Genomic DNA, 25378 nt, shown 5'->3' with positions numbered 1-25378 from the left:
CGGTTGTTCGTGTTGAAGCTGTTTCCCCGTTGTTAAATAACTAGATACTGTCTCTGAGAGGCAGCTGCAGCATTCCAGCCCAGCTTGAAAGAATGTAATACAGAGCAGTGTACCTGGAGAGACCACTGTGGGGATCCCAGCAATCCCAGGTTGGTATCCTCACCGGAGTGAGCTCTCTCAGCCTCTCCTATCAGCCTGTTCCTGCTCCTCAGCACCTCTAGCACACAAGACACTCTGCTCTCTGAATATGGGACTTACTGTTCTGCCTTCTAGCTGTTCAGGTGCCAATCATGGCTTAAAATACTGTTCTTTAGAAGGTGTTCTAATTTACAATGCTCGTAGAGCCAAGTCATTAGGGAATGACAGCTGCATGAGGGAGTGACCTGAAGTAGGTTTCAGTGCTAGGGTTCCTCATCCACAGTGCAGATAAAGGCTCCCACCAGCCTAACTATGCCTCCCTCCCTCCTACGCAGGGTGTAGCCTAACAAACTACATGTACAGGAAAGAGTAAAGTAATTAACATAGGGCTGAACAAGGAGATGGCAAAACCCTGCTAACCTAGTAAGTGTGCTTACAATGATTACTGGAAGGAGGTCAAAGCCTAAATCATATACAGATTGAACAGCATATCAACAAATTATGGACAAGCCAAACTGTCACTGATACTTGTTAGGGTTTCTCAAGGCAATCCCAGGGGAAGGACATTTGAAGGAGGAGAGGATTGAATGATGAAGAAGAAGGGTTGGTACATCTAGGCAGAACTGTGAACAGAGTGACTGATGCTATTACAGGCACTGCAGTCAGAAAGGGGAGAAGTGATGCACAGGAGTAGAGCAGGAACCAAAAGAGGAGATTAATGGATGTTTTCAGGAAAAGAAGTATGAAGTTCATGTGGGAGGCTAGGCTAACCTGGATTAAAGAATTCAAAACAGATGAGACTGGTAAAATAAAGGAAGAAATGGAGATGCAAGTCTGGAAATAAGCAATGGGTTTTTGTCACTATAGTGTGTACTGGGTTAGTGAAACAAAGCATGGAAACTATATAGTTCATTTCTTTACTACTTCTGCAGGTCTCCCTCCTTCTGTCACCCACAGCGCCACTCCTCAAGGGATCAGATTCCTCATCCACAGACTTACGACCTTTGACAATTTAAGTTCCGTCTGCTTTTAGCTGAATCTTTTTCTCCCCTGACCTCACTGAAGGAAAACACCTCTGAGAATTGTTGCCTATGTTTGACAACACAGGTGAGCCAGGTTAATGAACTGTTTAAAGTAATTCCCCATGAAAAAAGGATGCAGCATGTCATTTCAAGAATTCCCACCACTGACAATCAAACTGACACTGTAAGAAGGTAGTGAATATCCAAAATGATCACATCACATTAGATAAATTTTCTGGCCACTTCACTCAAAACATCTGGTAAATTCATCTGCTAATTTTCAAATGAAAAGCATATCCAGCAAGTATTAAACTGATTCCTCTGGTTGGGCTGCAGCACTGGTTCTGCACGTGTGCAGAAAAACAAATTTTATCCTCATATGTGACCCTAGCTACTGTACTAATGCATGCAGTTGTCTTGATAATGAAAGTTCCAACACTACACTCTTGTTCAGGGGATTTCTTCGTTTGCCCTCTTTTATTTAAATAAGATTTGTAATATATTTGTTTCTCTTTTACTCACGGAGGTGGAAAAATATGGAGAACAGATCTGCAAGCTATGTGACCAGTCTCACCAAATATCACCCATCACCCCCTGAGTAGTTGTCTTTGCTTATTTCATTCCACTCATCACTGACAATTGTTCAAAATGAATTCTTAGTACTGATTCCTGTTGGTTTATGTGCTGCTGTTCTGTTTTTTGACATTTTTTTTTGTTGGAGTTCTATTTTTTTTTAATGATTTCTTCAAAGAAACTGTTATCTCTAGCTTAGTCCCACGACTGTTGAACTTCATAATTTGGGTCTTTGCCTGCAATTTTGTCTCTTAAAGGATCAAAGTTTTATTTCACTCATTCCTAAAAGCATCTTAGTACAAAGCCATCAAATCTCTTTTCTCTGTTATACAAGACCTGGGCTGCTTTGCTGGACCACAAGAGCAGCTGTCAGCTGAAGTCTGTGACATTAGTGTTACTGTATAAGTTACTAACGGCGATGAGTGTGTGCCATGTGCCTACTGTCTGTAAGAAAGGCCTGATATAGCCGCATCTTTTGGGTCTCTTCTTAGCTTTGAATACCTTAACTTACCTCTTTGTATCTGTGGTCAGCCCTAGCATATTCATCAAATGTAAAAAATGCTTGGTTTCCAACAGGACCCTATAAAACCAGAAAGGCTTTTCTTAGTCATTCTCTGTGCTCTACATGCCTAAGTTTTCTGCCATGGCAGGCATTACTGAGACGTAGCAAAGATATTTCATTTCGTGTTGGCGATATAAAACTTTTTGTACTACAGGGAGAGTAAGTTTCTCAGAAATAGCTAGACATTCTTTGGACTTGTCTTTTCACTGTTTAAAATACAAAACCTGCTACTTCTTATCTCTGTTGGGCGGATATGCATTGTAATTCTTTTGAGTTACTGTTCAGTTTAATGTCACTTCTAAGTCCCAGTGCTGCTTCTAATTCTGAATTGAAGAACACTTATTATCCCTCCTTTTCTTTCCAGTATTCACACAAAAGGTGTGTTGAAAGCATGTGCCAGTCCAAAAGACGTGTCTGAAGACTCTTATTTGTCTGCTAAGACTACTTTCAGATATACAATGTTGGCCAAAAATTGCATATGTGTAAAGGTTTAGTTTCATAAGCTTGAGCAGAGAAACTGCAGTTTTACTGAAAGAGGTGGTTGTATCTCCTTAGGCAGCTGTGCAACAGCATCCCAAATACTCACTGGCTTACACAGGGGACAGAAGCACAGAAGTTCCTGGCTCATATGTAAAAAACTCAAGCATTTTTCTTCCTGCCTCTCACCTGAAGAGGCAAAGTGCAAGCTGGTATGTTTAAGGTCTTAATGGGGTTTTGTTTCTCCACCATAAAAAAAACCCAATAAATCATTATAGACCACAGTTCGAGCTTCCCAACCACGACGTGCACCAAAAATATATTTTAGCTGCTTGAAGAAAAAGTGACAGCTACCAGTTCCGTGCAGTTCTCTGCAGCTGCTCATCTGATCCCCAGGGTAAGCATTCACTGCAAGAAGCTACTGCCAGAAATGTTAATTTATCAGTGGATGTCCAAAGGCCACCAGCCTGTTCTGCTGTGCTCCGCAGTGGCTGCAGGCATCCAGATCCAGGGCTTATGTTTTTGCCTTCAGATATGGAAGCCAAAGCAAAGGAAGGTATTGAGCAGGAATTAACATGCACCCTAAGTTTATGCTGAACAATTGCTGTAGCAATTGTAGTGTGTGATAGGAGAGTCAGCAAGGTGGGCAGAGCTGCGGCCTTGGTTTAGGAAGTTGGGTGTAGGTGGGTAAGATCAGGAGTGAAGTGCCACAGAAACAGGCCAACGCTCAAAGTGATTCTGTAGGGAAGATGCAAAATACTATTTGATTTATAAGAGTTCGACAGTGAAAACTTTCTTTGGTGAGGTCTGTAAAGCTAACTCCTAAATGCTAATATTCATTGTTTGTATTTCTCAAAAGCTGCTGTAACTAGTTCCCAATTAAAGTTACCCAAATATTTTATGGTGGGCATGATGAGCTGAAGATGTATGAGGACAAGTTATCTGTCTGGTCTCGCTGTTCTGGTCACCGTCTTTCCTGGAGTCCTCTGACCCTTATTCACAGACAGAAAGTATGAAGCTTACAGAGTTGTTCAGCAAAGAAAGGGTTACCTTGATCAACAAATAACAAGCAGCTGTCAACATACCAGCTGCAGGAGATAAAAGAGATGAAAAAGAGAACTGTAGTTCTTGGTGCAAGGAAGTCTGACTTCCTTAAGCTACAGGAAGAAAATCTCTCGCTCTTCAGGAAGAAGAAAGAGGTATGCTGCTCACAGGAGCAAGATAAGCCTTGGCTTTGCTACAGAAATAGACAGTGTATTCTGGGTAAGAGGCCTAGCTGAGGTCAAGAGGTGACCAGATAGCAGAGCTCTGGAGTGGAGCAAACTGGTTTCCTCAGTTTTATACAGTGATGAAAAGCCTAGGAACAATTGTGTGGAGCTGGAAGGTGGTTGTATGCCTGTGAGGAGGTAAATGTGTAACAATGAAAGCAAGGAAAGCAGCAGCTTGTCTAATTCTTAATATCTTTAAGACTGTCTCTTTGGAATATCTGTTTTATCCTGACCCAGGTTACTGGGGTCAAAATTGGATTCTGCCCAATTTTTCTTGTAGAGTGTGAGATAAAGGATGTCAGATCAGATAACCTAAAAGTCTCTCTGGCCTTAAAATCTGAGTCCCTCTCACTTTCAGAGTGTAGCTTCCCATAAAATATGAAAGTTTGTACAATCACATTGGCATTCAGTGTGTAAAAGTTGCACATAAAATTACTAGCCATAATTAACCACAACAACAATAAAAAAGCTAAATCCTGTTCATTTTGCCCTGAAATGCCAAGGAAAAATTGGGAAGGGCTATGTCTAGATCAGGCAATTCAGATCAAAGTACAAAAACATTATTAAGCTTTGGTCAGTAAATGTTTACTGATACGAAACACTATTCAGTTAACTCTCTTTGAGGGGTTGCTTTAAAGCTTTTTGTTTCCTTCAAGTAAATAAAAGCAATTTCTTCTGCAAGTAATTATCACCCACTTAAGTGCCATCATCCCTCCCTCCCCCAACCAGTTCCTCTTGAGAATTCAGTTTCTCCAAATTTTATTTCTATCATTTTTACCACTTGTCTCTCATTGGGACACTGCACTGGAAGCAACTAAAACAAAATGAATCGTAACAATTTGCAACATATGCTTTTTATCTCTGATAGTCTGTATCGTACTTAAATGGTACAATTTCTATAATACTTCTGTGTGCTGCTAGCATCAAAATGCAATTTACTTGTGATTGTTGAAAATTATGCTTAACCACATCTTGCATCTCCGGTAGGCTATTCCTATCTGTGCACCAATTTCCGTCTTGAAGGAAGTTTTGCTCTAATCTGTTGTTCCTAAGTGCTATAAATACATGTTCGGTGGAGCTGGGATAATAAAAGTACAGTGATTTTTAGGTTTTTCTTTCATTGTGAAAGAATCTGATTTACGAGGTAGCGTACGTGTGTCGAAGTGATTTAAGCACAGTATCCTAAAGGTATTTTATCAAGCGCTGATTAGCTCGCCGACTCTCTTAAGACGCTACGGTATGAAAACGAGCTGTTTTAGCAAAATTAGGTTACAAAATCTTTTGGTTTGGGGTTTTTTTTTTCTATTTTAAGAAAAGCCCTTTAATTTCTGCTTTTCGTGTAGGAGTAAAGCCACGGCGGCTGACCACCTTCTGGCAGGTAGCAGCGCATCCCCAGCCCCTCTGCAGCTGAACACGAATTTGCGGTGCCCGTTTCGGCTGCCCCCTCCGCTCCCGAGCGCCGGCCCGGCCGCTCCCGCCGGCAGCGGCTCGGCACGGCGGCCGCCACCCGCCTCCCCCGCGGGTACCGCAGAAGCGAAGCGCGGCGCCTCCGTGACCGCCCCGCCGCTGTGTCCCCGCGCCTCCGTGACCGCCCTCAGGCGGGGGGACCCCCTCCCTGCGGGCTCCCGACTCCCGCGCCGCGGTAAGCCCGGGCGGGGGTCCTCGGCACCGGGGCGGAGGGCGCCCAGCGCGGCTGCTCACCGGGAGGGGACCGGCGGGCGTCCGGGGCCGTTACTCACCGGGCAGGCAGCGGGGACCCGCGGGCGCCCAGCGCCGTTCGCCGCCGGGCAGGCGCCGGTGGCAGCCGTCGCTCGCCGGGCAGGCGGCACCCGGAGCGGTTACTCGCCACAGGCGGCGGCAGCCCCTCGCGACGCGGCGCAGCCCCACGCGCGCAGGCGGCGGCGCGCGGGGAGGGGCGCGGGCGCGGGCCCTACCTGGGCGCGGCGGCGGCGGGCGGGGAGCGGCCGGGCTCGGCGGCGGCGGGCGGGGGGCGGCCGGCCATGGCGGGCGCGGCGGCGGCGGCGGGACCCTCCGCTCCGGCGGTGTCGGGGCAGCAAGAGCGCGGCCCCGGCGCGCTGCGGCGCGGCTCCTCCCGGCCCTGCCCTCCCCTCCGCCTCACTCCTCCCCTACCCGCCCCGGCTGCCTTCCCCCGTCCCTCCCTCACGGCCGGGCCCCGCGGTGGCGGCGGGCCGGGGGGCTGCGGTCCCCGGGGCAGCGGTCGGCGTGCCCCCGCCCGGGGCGGTGCGGTGCGGGCTGCGGCGGGTGGGAAAGCGGCACCTGAGGCCCGGGCTGGCCGGGCGAGCGGCGGTCGGCCAGGGCGGTGCCGTCCCTGGGACTCGCCACACCTGCAAGCCGCTGTCCGGCAGCGGGTGCCCAGCCGGAACGCGACGGGAGGCGGGCAGGAGGCAGCCGAGCGGGGCTGTTCCCGCGCCGCTGAAGCGATGTAGCGGGCTGCACCGAGTTCAGGACGCCTGAAGAAGTTGCTGGTGGTGCGCTCTGTTTGTGGTGCGCGAACTGGGACCTGACAACCCGGTGCAGGGTGACTCCAGCAAGAAACAGGCGATCGTTGCTGACTCCTCGTTATGGATGTCGTGATGTTCTTAGAGCCCCAGCCCCGTAAACCATGTGATTTAAACGACGAGGGTTTCTTTCTTTCTGTCTTAGATGTGAGACTCGAGAATTTGGAAAAGGAGCCTACTTAGTTAACTACAACTTACGCCTTGTTTTGAGCTCCTTTAGACTGTTTTACATCGTTACTTGCAGCAGTCTTTTTTTTTTTTTTTTTTTTTTTTTTTTTTTTTTTCAAGAAAATACTAAATGCCTTGTGGCTTGGCTTTGTCATGTTTGCGCACCCACGTCTGAATCTATGCAGTACAAATTATTAGAATTGGTCTCTAGTCATGGAGAGGTGAGATTAAAAGCATCTGAGTCACAAGTGATGCACTGTGCAAACCTAAGTTATTTGTGAACCCTGAGCTAGAGCGTGTGCAGAGCCTCCGGGGTTCTGTAGGAGTCCTTTGGCTCAGGTGTGAAATTTGCAGGGCTGGAGACAACTGTCATCAGCTTGTAGTTGCTGGCAAGATCCCCCTTTTGCTGAGGTTTGTTTTCAATACTTTTATGATCTGGGTCAGAGCTTCACGTCTGCTCTGTTCAGTTAGGTGATGAGTATTGTACTTCTGTTAGGTACGTAGCAAACGCGGTGCTCAACTGAGGAATTCAGCAGTAAAACCATGGCAAGAACATACACATATCCACAAATACTGCTGGAAGGTTGACTGATGTATGGTGAGCGCTGTTCTTTAGTCATTGCTGCGTTCAGAGATTTGCTGAGTGAATTCAAAGACAAAGAGGAAGGGCAGGTGGCAAGGACAACTAAATCCACACTTTGACAAACATCTTTTTCTTTTGCAATAAAGATTTGATGTTTCTGTCCTTTAAATACACCATTCCTGTGTCTTTTCTACATCTTGCTATTCCCTTTATTTGGCACAACGCTATGAAATCATTAAGTTTAGCGAGTTTTGGAAGGGCCTGGGGCATGTGGAGGGAATTATTTAATATATTAAATCAGGTTTTGTTCTCTGTTCTAATTTGCAGTGCAGAAATTTCTTAAACCAACTTTGCAGCTAGAGGCATGGTATCGTTTAACTACTGAACCAACATTTTTCATTGTTAAGAAAGGCTACCTAAAGGGTTTGTTCTTGATGACTTTTGCATAACCAAGAGGAGAAAGTTTCCTGTTAATTTTTAAATACCTCTTAAGATTTTGTGCTAAGGATATGGATTATCCCTGCTGTTGTCACAGTCATCTGTCAACTTGTGAAGTGACAAATGAGAGATGGCAAGGCTGATAGCTACATCGTGGTGGTTAAGGGTAAATGGGAATCAAAGCAACAGAAAGTGTTGGGTTTTAAATGGAAAGTGGAGAAGCCGAGAAAACTAAGAGACGCAGCAGCCTCTTAGGGGAGCGCTTGAAATATGCTGGCCTAAAGCCAGCCCGTCTAACAGCATGGAGACCTGAGGAATCTTTCCAGACTCTGAGTGAGTGGAAAGTCCTGAAATCCAGAGCCAGACAAACCAGAGACTTCACCTGCTTAAATGCAAGCCCAGGTTAGTGTTGAAACTGATTGTCTGCATGAAATGGAAACATTACCTGCTCTGTTTAATACTTGAATGTCAGCCCCTCTGACCTGACTCCATCAGCACTGTGCCATACCTTTTTTCACACTCTTCCAATGCTCTTGCACCCCTTCATTCCCGGAAACAGGCTGTAATGCCCTTTCCTCCTCCTCAGTTTTCCATGCATTTTCCATGTTTTGTAGTCACTCAGACTCCCAGGTCTGTCGTGTCCCTCAATCCTGTTGACTCTGTTTCTCATCAGCTCTTCTCTAATAGACACCATTGCCCTACCCATGTAGTGCTTAATATTTTCTATCAGCTTCCACTTGATCAGTTAGTTTAATTTCACCTATCAGAAGATACGTGAAATAAGTAATTTGTACATGACTTTGCATCAGATCTCCAGGTGTCAGATCTCCAGTTTTGTATTTTAAGTATCCTATTTTCTCTCCCTTGTCACAATACTCTCTGATAAATTCAATGCTGTTACCACCGACCTTCTAATCTTTCACACGTTCTTCCTCGTTCAGTAGCTTGTCTGCTCCTCCTTCACTGTCATTATATTATCCTTTTTCTGTCAATGTTTAAGCATTTCTTCTGCCCCAGATATTTACTGTTACCTCAGATTGAGTCCACACGTGACTCTACCTAGGTGTCTCTTAGGCTGCATTTAGGTTAGTAATTAAAGCCAGTCAAGGCCTGTTCCCTGGCCCCATGGGCACAGAGTAAGGCATGGCTCATGTCTAAACTCCCTTAGTTTTTAAAGTAGTGTGACCTCATCTAGACTGGTTTATTTTTTTTTTTTTGTCTGAAGAGAAAACACTAAGAAAGAGTACAACTGATCATGGGTCTGTGCCTGGCTCTGTTGACACACGTAGACATAGCACGCACAGACACTACCAGTCACGTAACATGGCTATCTATTTCAGTCATTACTATGCTCAAATTTCTCATCTAGCCTCTCTGATGCCTTCCCTTGAACACATTGTGAGCATTGCAGCCTCTCTTCATTCTGTGCATCCCTTGTTTACTTCCATGGTTCTATGTGTGGTAGTTACTTAAACCTTGTCACCACCAAGGGTAAGGCAGTTAATGTTAACTTACCGCTGTGATACTATATTTTACTTATTTTCTTCATAGATTTTGGAGAAGAGGCTCAGACATTACTTGCCTACAGATATTCTGTTTGGCTGTCTCACACCATCTCCCATCCTTAACTCTTCTGTTACCCTCCTTTTCCGTAGCAGCGTGCAATCCTTTTCTCTCTGTATCTTTTCTGTTTTCTCCCTTACTTCTTCTACTTTTACTCCCTTTACTTTTTTTCTTTTATTCCCTTTACTTTTGCCCTCTCAACTATTCTGCTTTACGTCCTTTAACTTTATAGATATGGTTTTCACATTCCTGTTTCTGGGTTTCAGAACAGCTTCTTCAGTATCGTTGAGACGCTTTGCTACTGTTGTGAAGGAAAAGGACAGAGAGACCTTCAGCGAGGGACAGTTCAGTGAAAAGAAATGATGATTTTCTGTCAGTGATGTTTGTACTCCAGAAGTTCATAACAGGTTTTCCACTCTCTAATTTCAGATTGTCTGCTCTTGTGAGTTGTCAGGGGGAAGAGCTCTGTGGCAGAAAAAGAGAGGAGGAGAGGTTTTTCCCTCATTAGGGGTGGGGATATTTGTTGCTCAGTCTTGCCTTTACATTTGGTCTTTGTTCCCTGATGTGATATGGCTCTGAACCATTGTTTTTCCATCATACACGCTGCTACTCATCTGTCCCTTACTCCAGCAGATAGCACTGAAATGACACACATACTGGTTTTTGCTTTGATTTTTATCACGTCCTTTTCGTTGATGTGAAGCTCTGTGACTCTCATCTTGTAATTTGATTCCTTCTCTCTTTTTTGCATCAGTCACTCTTTACTGTCTGGCTCCATCGTCCTGCAAAAACCTGTCTTGTACGGACGTGGTTTCTTTTGTTGCTTCTTCTCACCATTTCAGAGCCCCTCTTTGAGCCAGCCATTATGACTTGATTTCTTCACAATCTACCAGAAACTTCCTTGTTTCAGGTAGCTGGTTCTCCTCTTTGCTGGGAGCCCGTAGTCTTTGTTTTGGAGGGAAACAGCCAAGTACTACTTTGTGTCATTGCTCTTATTCCTTGACAATGTTGGCACATAGCCTAAAAAACCTATTCTTTTTCCTGGAACCCAACTTGACAGAAGAGAACTGATTACTGTCACACATCGACTTATTTCAGAGCTGTCACCGGCAGTGTATTTTTCCTCAGCTTTTAGATATGAATTGGCAACAGGAAGAGAATACTGTGGCATTTTAGTTAGCTCAGTCTGTCTTTTTCGTGTCAGCCTAGGACACTGTTCCCATATTGGGTAACAGAAAGTCACGGCCAGAGAATACAATATTCTTATATTTTAAGTATACAGACTATTCCAGTTGTTTGCCTTAAGATTTTGCTGGTTTAGGCTTTTATAAAAATCCAAGGGCTACTTAAAAATAATTAATTGTCCCTGCTGCTGGGAAGATAGGCAGAATAAACTGTTGCAGAGTTGTTAGTTTGAGCTGACAGAAACTGAAACAATAGCACCAGACCTGACTGTCACCTGAGAAAATGTCAGTCATTCCTGCAAAGGCAGAGGGAGCCAAACTTACACTAAGACTTTGATTTGGCTCCGGCCGTTCTTGGAGATATTCAAAACCCCTCTGGACATGGTCCTGGACAACCTGCTCTAGCTGACCCCGCAGAGCAGGGGGGTTGGACTAAGCAATCTCAAGAGGTCCCTTTCAACCTAAGCGATTCTGTGCTCTGTGTGATTCCGTGCTTCTGTGGTTTTGAAGTTTTGTTCACTTGCAGTAAAAAACTGTCCTTGAAAACTGTGCTTATGCATGGCTTGGTTTGTCCCAGGAAATCCATCCAGTCTATACTGATTCTGTAACTGGATGGTGTTTTCAGGAACAGATCAATGTTGTAGGGAACTGGAGAAAAGAGTGTTTTGCTTTTCAGTTCCCTTTGCTTGTCCTGCGAGCTGCTTTTTACAAAACTCTCCTAATTAGAAATACAGAGGTGGAAAGCTTAGCATGTGGTGCATGTTCACAAAAACAGGATCAAAAAAGCTCTCAACGTCTTAGTGTTTTCTGGACAGAGGCATAATATTTCCAGAATAAATATGATATTGTCAAATCCCCAATACAGGGACCATCTCTTTTACATAACAAGTAGTTTCACCCAGTTAGGACAACCAGGTCCTAATCCTGATAGACACCTTTGGGCACAATCAAATAGAGGTGCACCAAAAATATTGTTTATTTTTCTTGTCCATGTTTTCTGTGCAGTTGGTGTGAGCACACAGATTACTGTCTTGACAGATGTGTAGCTATTCCTTTACAACTAAAGTAAGTCCCTTTCCCAACGAATGTAAAAGGGGTGCTACATGGGTTTTGTGTATATATTTTGACAAGTTTTTTAAAATAGAAATCATCTAACATGGTTTATGTTTGTCTACTAGATGTTTGTTTACTGAAATGGATATTACAGTTCACTGTATTACTGTGCAGTTGATTATCATACATAATTTATTACCTCATGTGCTATCAGGTGATTGATGAGGTTGCATAATTCTCTTTATGTAGTTTTCAATACATTGGTTGAGTTCTGACACTGTAGACAGACACATATTTTTTTACCCAACATATCAGGTGCGTTTTGCTTGTAGAGTAACATTTGTTAAACTCTTCACATTGAAGATTAGGTAGTTAGTTTTAATATTATAAAACATTTTGGACAAAGAGCTTCTTGTCTGATACTTTTTTTTTTTTTTTTTTTTTTTTTTTACAGTTTTGGTGATCTAATTACAAAATCTTGTTCTGTCTTTTTCCCTTTGACATGAGTATTTGGGCTGTGACTAAAGCACCTTCAGTTAACAAACCAGTGTTGAAGAGGTGTCATAACGTGTTGCAACAAATAAGTAGCATGACTTATTTTAATTTATATTAGAACAGATCTGGCTCACAAGGTTCTCGCTGGCAATGGCCAGAAGCTTGAGAGGAAGATGGTCTGACAAAGATCACTGTTGGATGTAGTCAAAAGTGAATGATCAGTGTCATTTGTCACTTAGCTCCAGACTGCATGACATGGCTCCCTATTTAATAAATGCAGATCATTACCAGAGAACACGGGTGGTAGGTGTATTTATTTTTCATCTATATACATATCTGTAACTACAAAGAGAATTTTTTTCTAATTTCAGATTTTTCTAATTTCAAAATTTTTTAGTTAATATACAAGGTTAAATATTAAACCTACTCATTCAGTCTGTTTCTCTCTAGCTCCCAAACCTACATTCTATTTTCACCCATTCCCAGAAAAGATGGGGGAAGAGAAGGGGATAGGAGATTGCATTTAATTCTGGAGGATAAATCAAGAAGATTAAGTTGTTCCTAGATTTTTGAAATTATGAATGGTTTGTTGTCAGTCTCATTCCAGTAAACTAGAGAGCTTGTATAGTTGAGTGTTTAAGCTGATCTCAACTGTATTATTCCACAAGGAAAGAAGGTGGTGTTTGCAATAAACTCAAACTGAGCCATTTAGTTCCTCTTAGGTCAAAACTAATGCACACACTTTTATTCAGAATAGGGCTAGAAGCTGATAATAATAACCAGCTGGTAGGCAATGAGCCATCATCTGTAGCATTAACTGAAATCTTTTAGGCATCTAAAAGTGATGATGCATATAGAGTAGACAGAAAGAGACATTCACAAATACACCTTTTGTTGAGTTCATCTTTGCTGTTCTGGGTTTTCAGATAAAGATGAAAAAATGCTTTTGACTTCCCTCTGTTCTCAGCCTCTAAACTTAATGTCGCATGAGCTGTGAGAATATATTGTACAACTGCTGTGTGCTTGCTCTTGTCCCTTGCTACAGCTCCAGAGGTCATTCAAAGTGCTGGTACTTACTTAAAAGACTGTGACTACATGGGTCAGCTTTGTTTTGAGAATATATATAGAATTTTTAAATTCTTCTGAATGATTATTGAAAATAGGATCTGGAATTCTGAATCTTCCTGAAAATCACTGGAATTTTTCATTACTAAACTAGTTTTGGAAGTTTTATCTTAATGCTAGCCGTGATCCTCCAACATAGCATTTCCCCCAGGCTTCATATTTTTGACTGTTCTCTTGGGTGGAATTTTCAAGTGCTGGGAGCAGTTAGTTTTTAAATAGGAATTATATTTTGTACGTCCCTAGCAGAAGAGGTCAAGTCAAAAGACATACTAAAATGGCCTCATAGCAGCTATGAATAAGAACTATCCATTTTTCCTCATGTGGACAGGCAAGCAGAAAACAAGAAAAATTGGCAGAGGACAGAAGAAGAGGCTGAGAAAGGAAATTCAAAGACCAATGCAAATGATAACGCAGAAAGTCTGATTTGGCAGGGTTCTCCGTAGCTATAGTGTTCTGTGCTTTCTAAGATGGCTATTGAGGCATTAAAATCACATTAGTGGTGAGAACATACAATTAAAATGTGAAGGAAAATGGTTTACTTTTTTAGTAGATTTTTCATGTAAGCATTCACCAACTGCTGTGTGTTAATTTTCTGGGTGGATTATATATTCATGAGATGCGATGTGAGAAATTGCTCATGCATTTGATTTGAATAAATGATGGGATATACTGACAATGAAATGCAGGTGTATGAAAAGAACAGGGCAGCTACTACCTGTGTGTGTGTGTGATTCTTCTTGACTGTACACTGTCCTTCAGTCTCATTTTGGACATCTCTGGCTGAACTCTCAAAAGAATAACAAAACCTAGCAAGCCAGAAGGACTTAAATAAACGTGAAAACACTGACCTTTCTTGGTTTTGATACTTTCTGCTGCTAAATTACCATGTACAGTTGTTTAAATAGCTGCAGGAGGGGAGATTGTAAATAGATGCCTACAGTCATGTACAAAATCCTATGGAGTTAAAAGTTTGTTTTAAAATTACTATGAAATCAATTTGCATCACCATAGTAGCTAATGGTATTTCCAGAATCATAAATACCAGTTGTTAAACTGAAATGTGTATTTCCACTGTAACAGGTATAGTTGAGCCATAGGTATGAAAGCCTCTCTGCACAGCCCCTTTAATGTAGTTCAGACTACTCCATTTTCTGAGGAAATTTAAATAACAGAGTCCTTGCACCAGTAATCCTCTGTATTTTCTCAGGAAGCTTGTAAAATTGCCAGTTACAGGATAACTTTTTGTGATATCCATGAGAACCAGGATTGCATCAGAGCCTAAACTTGCAAGAGCTTAACACTTTTGAATGAAAATTTGCTTCTAGGGCAACCTAGGAATAAGACAGATGTATAACTTTAACAATAAGGCACACTTTGGGAAGGTTTCAGGAAGGCAAAGACAATTTCATTTATAGCTCTGAAGGAGCACAGAAAGAGTTTATCTAGATTTGGGGAGAAGGGGGCAGTGTTTAGAGCTTGATGAGGTCCTGAAATAATTTTCTGTTTTATGAGGAAAAATCAAAATTAGGATCTCATAACTGCTTGTGAAGGCAAGCATTTCATTTCACAAATCTCTACTTTTGAATATATGCTTTTTGACTTCTGTCAGTGAATTTGCACTTCGCTGTTTAAGTTACATTTTGATATAGGAAACCATAATAAAAATGAAGTAAGGCACATGTACTTCTGCTATGTATATGACTTCTAATTGCTAAGCACAGAATTAGCTGGAGCCAGAGAGATGCTTCATTTAAAAATATAACTGAAGACTCATCTAGGGAATGGTATATTTGAGAAATGAGTGAGTGATTCATGGGGATACTCAACACGACTTCACTTGGATGAACTGCTTATGATTGGAAGAGGAATGGGTGAAATAAAGTTTGTCTTTTCATGAAATATTGTGAAACACCTTATTCCCCCCCCCTGCTTTTTGGTAAAGAGGAAGAGACGGATACAAAGGGAAATGGTAAATCATGATTTTTTTCTGCAAAAAGTTTTGGACTGCAATAAATTCAGAGTGCTTTCATAATGCTAGTTGTAACTGTTTGACAGAAGTCTTTATCACATTGTATGTTGTGAATTTGTGGGGGACAAAGGAGTAAAATGTACAACAGGACAAAATCAGAAGATTTCTGGCATGGCTGGGCATTCCCAGAAATGAGTAGATCTGCAGTAAATATTCAATGACTCCTAGTTTGGTGATGGCTTGGGTTTTTTCAGGTCTATTTTTGTTTGTTTGTTTTTCTTTTGTTTTCCCCTGAATTTTCTTTATTCGTGGTTACATTAAGGTATTACCAAGGTCTGCTGTTCTGGCAGGTGACAGTAGTTAGGGATTCACAGAGTCTTAAGAAATTTGGTTTGGATGAAGGACTGGAAGTCTAAGGACAGTCAATCACTGGAATAAATTATTGTGGGATCTGTGACTTTTCTATCACAGGATGTTCTTTGGAGTGGCTGGGAAGTCATCAGTAAGGAATGCGGTTGGCATTACACTGATGTAACAATATGGACTGGATGACTTCTTTAGTTTCTTTCCAGTTACATTTTCTATATGAAAAGTGAGAAAATTGGTAATGGATTTTGTTTGTTCAAAAAAAAAAAAACAAACAAAACCAAAAGAACACACCAAAAACCACCAACTATATTAGCATAATAAGAGAAGGAATCACACTTTAATGAGCTCTCCTATGAGATTATCCTCTCATGCTGCTATAAATGATGTTTGGCTCTGACATTGAGTTAATATATGGTAAATTAACATGAAGGAAGGATCAGGACCTCACCATATAGGTGTTATATTAAAAATTGGTCTAGATAAGTAATGTCATTAAATTTTCATTCTAGCAAAAGCATCTGTGCTACTAAACTACTAAATTATACAAATATAATGCTGATACTATTTTAAAATATAAGATTATAATATTCTGATGTGAAAATCATGAGATGGGAGTAAACGTAGCATTTTCTGCTGTAAACTAATTCACCTTTTTGTGGTGTAGTAAAATGTTACCTGCAAGCTATATGATTAGATACAGAAAACTACTCTGCAAAGCTCGAAGCATTTACAGGTGGTTTTGGCTTTGGGGTGTTTTTCTGTGTATATTTTGTATCACTCAACTATTTATATCTTGAAAATTGAAATGAAATCAAATGGAATTGAAAATTCATTACTTGGCCTCATAGACTCATGATTGTAGGCTCAAAGAGACAGCATATAAATAAAGACACTGAATAAAATGCAGAATAATTAGCTCTGAATAATTAGCTTGGGAGTATGGAATGGAGTCAAGGCTGTACTTTCCCAGGTGAGTGTTGCTCCCTTTCTGATATTTTTGTACCCCACTGATTCTCAAAATCTTTTCCACACAATGGCATAGGTTCAGCAGGAAAGATGGTTTTTGCCATCTCAGGCTGTCTGGGATGAGTAGAGCATCCCCCTGACAGATTGCTTATATGGCTATGAACCTTCTGAAGGATATTAGACCCCAGTCTTTAATTTCTGGATTACCATTCTAATCAGCAGGTTATAATATATTTAAGGATTACACTCATTTGACAAGCTTCATCCACTAGGTATGTAGCTGAGTGAACAGCTGATTCTGAGGTCGGGGCAGGAGGTGAACATGAAACTAGTCTAATGGGTGGTTGGTTCCCTCAGAGAATTGGCAGGGCTTTCGATCTTGCTTCTAGATATACGTGCATTGATTTTTGCCTTGGACTCTTCCCAGGCTGATTTTTGTCTGGGTGGATTCACCATTTGTCTAATATTTCTGTATGTCGGGCAGTCCAACAAGAACTGCTGTACCGAGCTTCTCCTGAGCTGCTGCCTGCTAGAAACCCCAGGTTTTCCTACGGTGCACATGCTGAGAAACCACACTGTGTGGAATCATTTAATTTATCGAAAACATGCTACACAGTTGATCATTACATGTGAAGATGTTTAATGTGTGACAACATTAGATGTACAGTGTAAGCCCAGACTACGTGCATGGCACATGCGCGGTATGTCTGGTTCTCACTGGAAGGGTTGTATTTCTACTGCCCGCCTCAAGAAATTCCAATTGGAAGCATGATAAGCCTCATCTAGCTCTCAGTTCCAACAGGTTACTGAGAGAGAACGTATTAATGCAGGCCCTCCTACTTCAGGAATGACAATTGCAGCATTTACGGCTCATATTTAGCCTTATTTTTGTTTTTGAAGTAAAGTGGTAATGTTAAAAATAGCAGAATTCATCCTTTGGCTTATAGGTAAAGTCTTTCTAATTGCTGAAGATATTGTTACCAATTTTTCACTGACTCCTAGTAGCTGCTTATTGTTTGTCCATGAGAAGTAATTATTGCAACTTAAGGCGTCTCTAAAACTATCTTAATGCATTGGATTAGATTCTGCTCACCATTGCACCAATGCATTTCTAAACGTATGTGCTATGACCAGGTAATAGCATCTTTGGCCCTAACCGTGAAGCAACTATTACAGAATTGGCAAAATGACTGTTGCTTAGTGGTGAGCAAATATGCTTTGTATGAAATCTTGTTTTGCAAGAGCTAATGCTTTTTAGTTGTCGTCCAGAATGAATTTTCATCTTCAGTATAGAATGAATAATTCTTTGAAAATGAACATAATGTTTAATGTCAAAGACCTCCAATAGAAAATGAATTTCTGAGGTTTAACTCATATTTATAAGCTATTAATTTAGATGACTCTAATTTTCATGTATATTCAAGAACCCACTTTTTTTTCTAGTGTTTTAAGAATACAGTAATGCTAATACTATTGTTATTCTTTTTGATACAAATGTAAAAATTTGGTGAACCTGCGTTAGCAGATCCTGTTTAGTGTTTTCAGTTGCTGTAGAAGGGGATCTGTCACAGTTTTGGAGAGACTAGTTTGCTCTAGTATGGACAAACAAGATAAGGCCAATAACTGGAGAAAGCCCTTGTAAATGTTGGGTTTTTTTAATTGCACTTTGGAGAGTTATGTAGTACAACTGAAACTGGTTCTGTGAGAAAGAACCTATTCAAATTGATGAAATGGAGCTCTGAAAGACAAAGCTCTTAGAAGTCCTCTCAAGAAATTCTAGCTATTGATAATCAAGATCTGTGTAATTTTTAATAAAACTTCATTAGGTTTTTTGTTGTTGTGTGGGGTTTTTTTGTTTGGTTTGGGTTGGTTTGTTTGTTTGGTTTGTTCTTTTTTTTTTTTTTTTTTCTTGGATCTCTCTGGGGCCAGCAGCCTCCTGAGCAGTGTGTGAATAACATCACAGGCTCAGACTGCACTTGTTGCACTGCATGTCTTTAGAGAAGGCAGTGCTTCTAATTTGCTGTTCTACAGCTACTGCTTTTATACACTTTTAGCACTTCTGCTGTCTTTGAAACTTGGATGGGTTTGTCAGTAAGTGACAGTCTCTAGAGACTCATCACCAGAGTAGCCATGTCATTAAACTTTAATCAGGCCACAATAATTCAGTGACAAAAAAGATGTGTGTTAAGGCAAGAATAAGCTTTCAGTCTGAAAAAATGGAGACTGACTCTGTTTAAGGAGCTCCAGATAATATGAAGATTATCTTTAAGAAGTTTATTCTTACATATTGATATTCTGATGGTGAAAGTACATAACAATATGGCAAAGGGTCTGACAAAAATGGAAACATTTTATTATACTGATAAAGACTTCTTATAAGGATTAAATTTCATGGTGTCTGTCACTAACCTTTCAGTTTTTCGAAATCTGAACCGTTTTTATTTTCAAATAGATAAGCAATGGTTAGTTATTTGTTTTATTTTAGAATAGGAAGGATTAGAGTTTAGATTGCTTAAAAAAATTAATTAGTAGGTATTTGTTTTTGAAATTAAAATATTGTATCTAGGGAAAAGTATTTTGCAGGATTAACGGAAATCAAGACCACAAATGATAATAGAATGAATTTGTAAAAATATGTCATGCACATCTCATTTTAAGTATATTAAAATCAGGAAGAGGTTTTGTTATTCCTTAAGAATTAGTTTAAACTTAAAATGTTGCAATGTTGCTACTTGCTGAAGTCTGCAACAAGTTACTGCATAATTCATTTGAAAATGACAACAACTTAAAATTTAAAAACCACTGCAAAAGTCCAGTTATTCCAGTTTTAATGGCTCAGAGTTGTGTGAAGATCCTATACAAAACCACAGAATTCTACCACGCTCACGTTTTTCATTGTGTATTTATCACATGTAGCTTTGGCTTTTATCGACATGCCTGATGACTTTTCCTATATTTCCTGTATTACGTTTTCAATCAGGAAGATTTTTCAAAAGCAGTCAGCATTATCCACACTCTCCATAGTGACTGTCATACTGACACAGTGGGATTTTTAGTTCAGCTGTCAGTCAGTAATTGATAATTCAGTAATCTTAAAAACAGTCTCATCTTTCTCTTTCTCCATAGATTTTTCTTTGCCATTCTGTCATATTTGCTCTCCTGATCATCTAAAAGCTTGAAAAATACTGTGTCAGCTCCACTACTTTTTGCAGAGTGAAGCTGGACTTCAGTTATAACCTTCGGAATTGGAATTGCCAATTGGTTTGAAATCTGGAAGATGCTTTATTCTATGCAAGCCATTTCATAGGCACTGCAGACTAATTTTGGTCCTCTGCAGGATTAACGTTTTGCTGCTTCTTCATAAATTGCACCTCTTCTCTCTTCTAGTTGCATCTTGTATGCCATAAAACTGCTCTGTGTATTTGTACATGCTCTGTATCTGTAAAAGAGTACATTGCATGCATGAGAAATGTAACTCTTTCCAAATTTTGAATTTATTCCTTATGTGCTCTGCTACGCTTGCATGCCAGCAAATCCTTTTGCACTCTGCATTTGCCCTAGGAGAGTTTGGTGGGTTTTTTGGTTTTGTTTTTTTTTTTTTTGAGGAGACAGATGTTACCAATGTAATTAATCCAGTCTACATCTTTCTCCCTGAGTGCTCTTGAGATGTCCTCAGAAAAGAGAACAGATAGCAAACAGATTTCTTTTGCGTTGACTTCTCATTGCTCTTTAAACCCATCCATATAGCAGCTATGTTCTGGGTTTGGGTGTGTGTACACAGGTGTGCTAACACTGATTTTGGACTTTTTGTGCTTAGTGACCATGCCAACTGCTGGGGATATTTTGGCCAAAGTCAAAGTTCCTTGTATTGCTCCTGACACTAATTATCATGTATCATTTTTGAGTTTTAAATTGTGATGGTGTTGTCTGAAAATTGTGCACTAACATCTCAACTTCCAGCTCTGAGGCATCTGTACAGTCTTTCCAAATGCATCTGTTGCTGGGGGTAGCTGAGTAGGGACCGAGCACTAAGACAATACCTGTTTCCTTCTTCTAATTTTTAGTGCCATTCATAAATCCTGCCAGAGAGCTGGAATATACAATAGGACATAGCTTCTGTTTGACTTTTGCAGCTTTTTGGCTTGCCAAAACATTTATAATTCAGAAATGAGTGGACTATTTCAGTGCACCTTTCCAGGGACCCAAATTTTAATTCAATATTGATTACTGGTTAGAGAGGGAAATGCAAGAAGCCTAGACAGGATTGCAATAAATGCAGCATGACTAATGATCTGAACGCAGGCTGGAAGGTTAAGCCTATTCTGATCCCCAGTCTCTCAGACTGAATGTCCTTTCCTCTTCTCACTGAAGTCAATGGCAGTTTCTTCAGTTTCTGTTCAAATCAGAGTGTACCACCTGGTTTCAGATTCCTAAAATTTATAGCCAATTTTAAACTTAAAATTTCCTGCCAAACACACCAGGGATTTCATTCATGCAACTCTCTGACATCTGCCACGTTAATAACTCAGCATATTTCTGGATGCAATTCAGACAACCTGAATATCCACCAAGCAGCTCAAACTTCTAGCCCAGCAGCAGTGGAGCCCTTTGTGTGATTGTCCAAGTGGGAGTAGGCTCAGATTGGTTTCAGATTTAACATTTTTTTTTCTTTTATTTTTTTTTTATTTTTTTAAGCATCTATTCAATCAGCCTTCAGCAAAATACTATGAAGCATGTATAGATCTCATTAAGGGTAGTCCATTGTTACAACTAAGGTATGTTTAAATAATTTCCTGAATATAGGCCTTGCATTTCACTTTTATTGCAAAAAGTCAAAATGGCATAACAGTAGAGCCATACAAAACCAGCTTTGTTAAACTGAGTTAGTAGTTCAGTAATTTAATTAAAGATTGATAAAATTAGACCTACTTTGATGTTTTTTTTCCCATGGCTCTCAATTACAGGTTCTTAAACCTTAGGGAAAGGCTAAGCCAATGGTAATTATATCGTGTCTTGATTCTCTGAATGATTTGCTTTCTTATTTTATGCCACACTAAATAGATATCTTTTTGGTTGAGTTTTATATATACATACTATAAAATAATTGTATGCATTTACACATCGCTCCATGGTACATGCTCAAATTTCTTTATCATCAGTCTTCCAAGCCAAAATCCATGCAACCATTCCCCTACTCTATATAAAGCTGAACATTAGGTAATGTTACCAGGCCCTGCGCTTATTAGGATTATTTTTCTGTTGCTGAATCCACTTTAATGTCCAGTCTTGCTCCCTCCAACACTAATGGCAGAACTGTCTTGAATTTCCCTAGCACAATTTGAGTCTTATAAGTAAATACTGCTTACTTGGATATATGAGACTGCTTTATGAAATTCGTGGAGAGCCATACTATTTATACTTCATAGGCTGAATTTAAACACATGGTGGAGGGAGGAGAGTAGGAAAATGGGTATCATTCCAGTTCCTTCAAACACCATTAAAAAATGCACATTAATATGTGGTGCCTAATCTGAAGATCACACATTAGTAAATATGTAAATTTCTGGATAAAATATAAATATTTGAATGTATACCTGCATATATACTATCTGATATCTTGTATAACTATCTCCAGAGCCAACATTTATGTAATGACTTCATCATGCTTGTTGGAGCAAATATTTTCAGTTTGGTTGTAGTTTATTGATCTTGTTTCTCAGTGGAACATCAAAGTGTTTTGTGTGTTGCCTGAACTGCCCTGTGTCAGATGTTAAGTATCAAAAGTTTGGAAATCCTTGTGATGAGGGGCCCTCATTACATATTTATGCACACAAGGGCTTGATCTTCGCCTTTGATATGATGTTAAAGGCTGAGATATTGGTCAAAGCATGTTTTGTTTTTTTTTTTTTTCATCAAAAGGACAACCACGGGGGGGGGGGGGCGGGAAGTGCCTCTTATATTCTAGCTGAAAGCTGATAGCTTTAATCAGTGTTTCATCAGGAATGGTCCTATCATAATATAGTTTTTAAATGATGTTCCTCATGGTGAACATTTATACTTAATATGAACATTTATACTTAATTATGGTTTCTCTAGGAACAACCCTATTTTTTATTCTTTCAACATGTTGTAAAAATGCTTTTAAAGACTGAAGTGATATGGTTGTAATTCTCAGTCCTGTCAGGTGAGACTGACTTTGCCAGTGACTAGCATTTGGGAAGGATGTCTGCAAGCCTGGTCAGTATGGTTATCCTGGCGTCAGGAAAGGTTCTCTGAAGGATTAGTATATCTCTACATGTGGAATTATCCAGAAATGGATGCAAACCTCTAAGTCACTTATTAAAGCAGCGGAACCAGCTGTTCCATGGTTTGTGTTTCTAATTCAGCTGGTTCTTAAAAAATTCTTCTTGCTGTTTTCCCCCCAAAAATTGGTTCTTTTTCCTTTCAATTGTGGCCATGAGTTTAAACTGAGACTTCATTTCCTTTTATGAAATAACTCAAAAAAACTGTGCTGTTCTGCCTTAATAAAGTCATTTAAAACTTGTCAAGACGCATTAAAAGTCTTTAAAGTTTTTATCAATTCACTTTTATTCATTCTTGTAGGTGGACTCACAAAATAATTGTTTTGGCATATTTCTTTAAAATCATAATATGCAGGAAAATGGCAATAGCAGAGCTTTTGCATTAGAATTCTTCGTTCAGTAACTTTAGTTTCAGTTTTGGATAATTTAAATGCTTGTAACACCACAGAACTACACAGGTGCCTAGATCCTGCTTTCATTGAGCAAAAAAAGTAGTGCTGACATACCTGTCATACATGCTAGTGGGATTAGGAGAGGGCTCAGCTATGTGTGCAATACTGCAATTTTGGCTTGTAAATTTGGTTTGTGAGGTTGTTTTGGCAGGGGGACGTTTTTTTTTTTTTTTTTTTTTTTTGGGGGGGGGCTGGGTTTTTTTGTTGTTGTTGTTTGGTTTGGTTTTTTAAATTATTTTTTATTTAACAAATCTAAAAGCAAGCAGTGCTTTCATTCTTAATTTCTGGTTGATTTAAAGGAAAACAGCAGGAAACATACATAAGACTGAACTAAGGTTTGAACTGTTCAAGCTTGGTTGATTTGTGATTGGAATACAAAGGCTACTGCTGCCATGTGACTTAGAGGGAACTCCTCCCTGGCTTGTATGAACATGGGCAGGTCACACGAACCTCTTAAACTTGACTGAGTTCTGTTTTGTATGAAGTACGGTGTTTTGCATGGTTTTCACCTCTCAAGTCAGTTCTCAGCACCTCCAAATCTTTCTTAACCTAAGGGGTAAAACCCCAGAAATGATAATAATGATGGAAGAATAAAATTAACTTTAATTTGTCTTTGAATATCAGCTATGTGGTCCTTAAGTTTTAGAGGAAAAAAAAAATGGACTAGCTTTGCAGTTTTAATGGTGCTTTGGGCACAGCTAAATTTTGTCTGTCACCAGAAACAATCTCCAAATGTTCTTGTTCTTATGGAGTCATGAAGCTGTTTTTCTTGTCAGAAAACACTTGCTAAGAAGCAGATTCCAGAGAAAGAAATAAAATTATTGTGTGGGTTTATAACATGCTATAAGTACATGTAAATTACACCATTTATCAAAAGCTCATTTATACTAGTCAGATTATGAAGCTAGTTACACTGAAGATTGAACTCAAGAATGCTGCATTTTTTCTTAGGTGATAATTTCTTTGGGTTTTTTTCTTTATTTCTGTATTGAGATCTTAGAGCCAACTCAATGTATTCCATACTCATAATCCATTATATATAGGGAAAAGTATTTACTGCCTCTCAAAGTTAGTTAGATAAAAGTTTATTGCTGTAGCAGCCAAGTTGTTACTTTTACTGCAAATTAAAATTCAAACAAATATTTTTTTTCATTGTTCTGAATGTTCATCTGTAAATACAGCTCAGTTAGATGTGAAGATCTTTCAGAATGATAAAACATTTTGGACAAATTCTAAATGCATAGAAGAATCCATTGAAATTCTTAGAATGTGTTGCTTTCCAGAGGAAAAGAGAACAGATGAGAGAAATAGAGGGGGAGTATAAGCAGACCACAATATAGAGAGAAACAGATGGGGGATGTATATACACACCAAGATTAAGAGTATGAAACGTACACTAGAACCATGTTTATATGTAGGCATGTACATTACCAGTCTCCTCTATAGTTCTCCATATTTGATGCTTTGACCTCTAAAATCACAGTGGTGTATAGAGGGGAACTGTTTGATATATAGCAATCTATATTGCTATACAGAGAATCAGGGCATAATTCAGGCTGGAAGGAACTTCAGAAGGCCATGTAGTCACACCAAATCCCAAAGTATCAGAACTGCTGCTGCTTTATAAATTTGTACTGTGGTTTAAATGTTGCCATGCCGTGAAATTCTACAAAATAGGTCTGGGAAAAACCATGAAACATAATCCCCTTGTCTGAAAGTAATGTCAGCCATACTTAAGCAACTGTCAGAAGCAGTTTGCCCAACATATTCTTAAAAATTCTCACTGCTAGACATTTCCATAACCACTGCAGGTAATCTATTCCTGTGCTTTAGAGCGTTGGATAGGCAATGCGCTTCAGCATTATAGCAGTTTAAGATGCCTTTGTACCACAATTCAGAAGCACAGAGTATGCACTGAATTAAACAGCATGAGACAAATAGGCATAACTTCATTTATCTAACTATCAAGTTCAAGCTACTATCTTACCTTTGTGTTCCCAGACAGGTAAATTCTGCTACATTTATGCTGTGCTTTGAACTGTCTATTGTCATAGTAGTCACAAGAGTATTTAGCTTAGGTTGTTTCAACTGGAAACATTTAAATTGAGCCTCATTGAGAGAGACTGAAAAAAAAAAACAAACCAAAACAACA

At 40.0% G+C, this 25378-nt stretch overlaps 1 protein-coding gene across 3 annotated transcripts in view; it reads right to left on the bottom strand.

The window, feature by feature from the left end:
- The window catches only part of SPHKAP (SPHK1 interactor, AKAP domain containing), a 75995-nt gene extending 70005 nt beyond the window's left edge, over positions 1-5990 (bottom strand). Inside the window, exon 1 of one of the 3 annotated variants that reach the window (XM_087740182.1) lies at positions 5975-5990. The gene's annotated coding sequence lies outside the window, so the exon portion shown is untranslated. Of the gene's footprint in view, positions 1-5779; positions 5914-5974 lie in introns of those variants that run through there. The other 2 variants (XM_087740180.1, XM_087740181.1) reach the window with 2 other exon arrangements.
- Between the last annotated feature and the right edge of the window lie 19388 nt (positions 5991-25378).

The sequence above is a fragment of the Nipponia nippon genome, unplaced genomic scaffold (assembly GCF_047370975.1).
Source record: "Nipponia nippon isolate SJK-2023a ecotype South Korea unplaced genomic scaffold, ASM4737097v1 scaffold_7, whole genome shotgun sequence".
NCBI classification, from domain to species: domain Eukaryota; kingdom Metazoa; phylum Chordata; class Aves; order Pelecaniformes; family Threskiornithidae; genus Nipponia; species Nipponia nippon.
The sequence above is the reverse complement of the archived record's forward strand: the minus strand, read 5'-3'. Positions and strand labels throughout refer to the sequence as shown.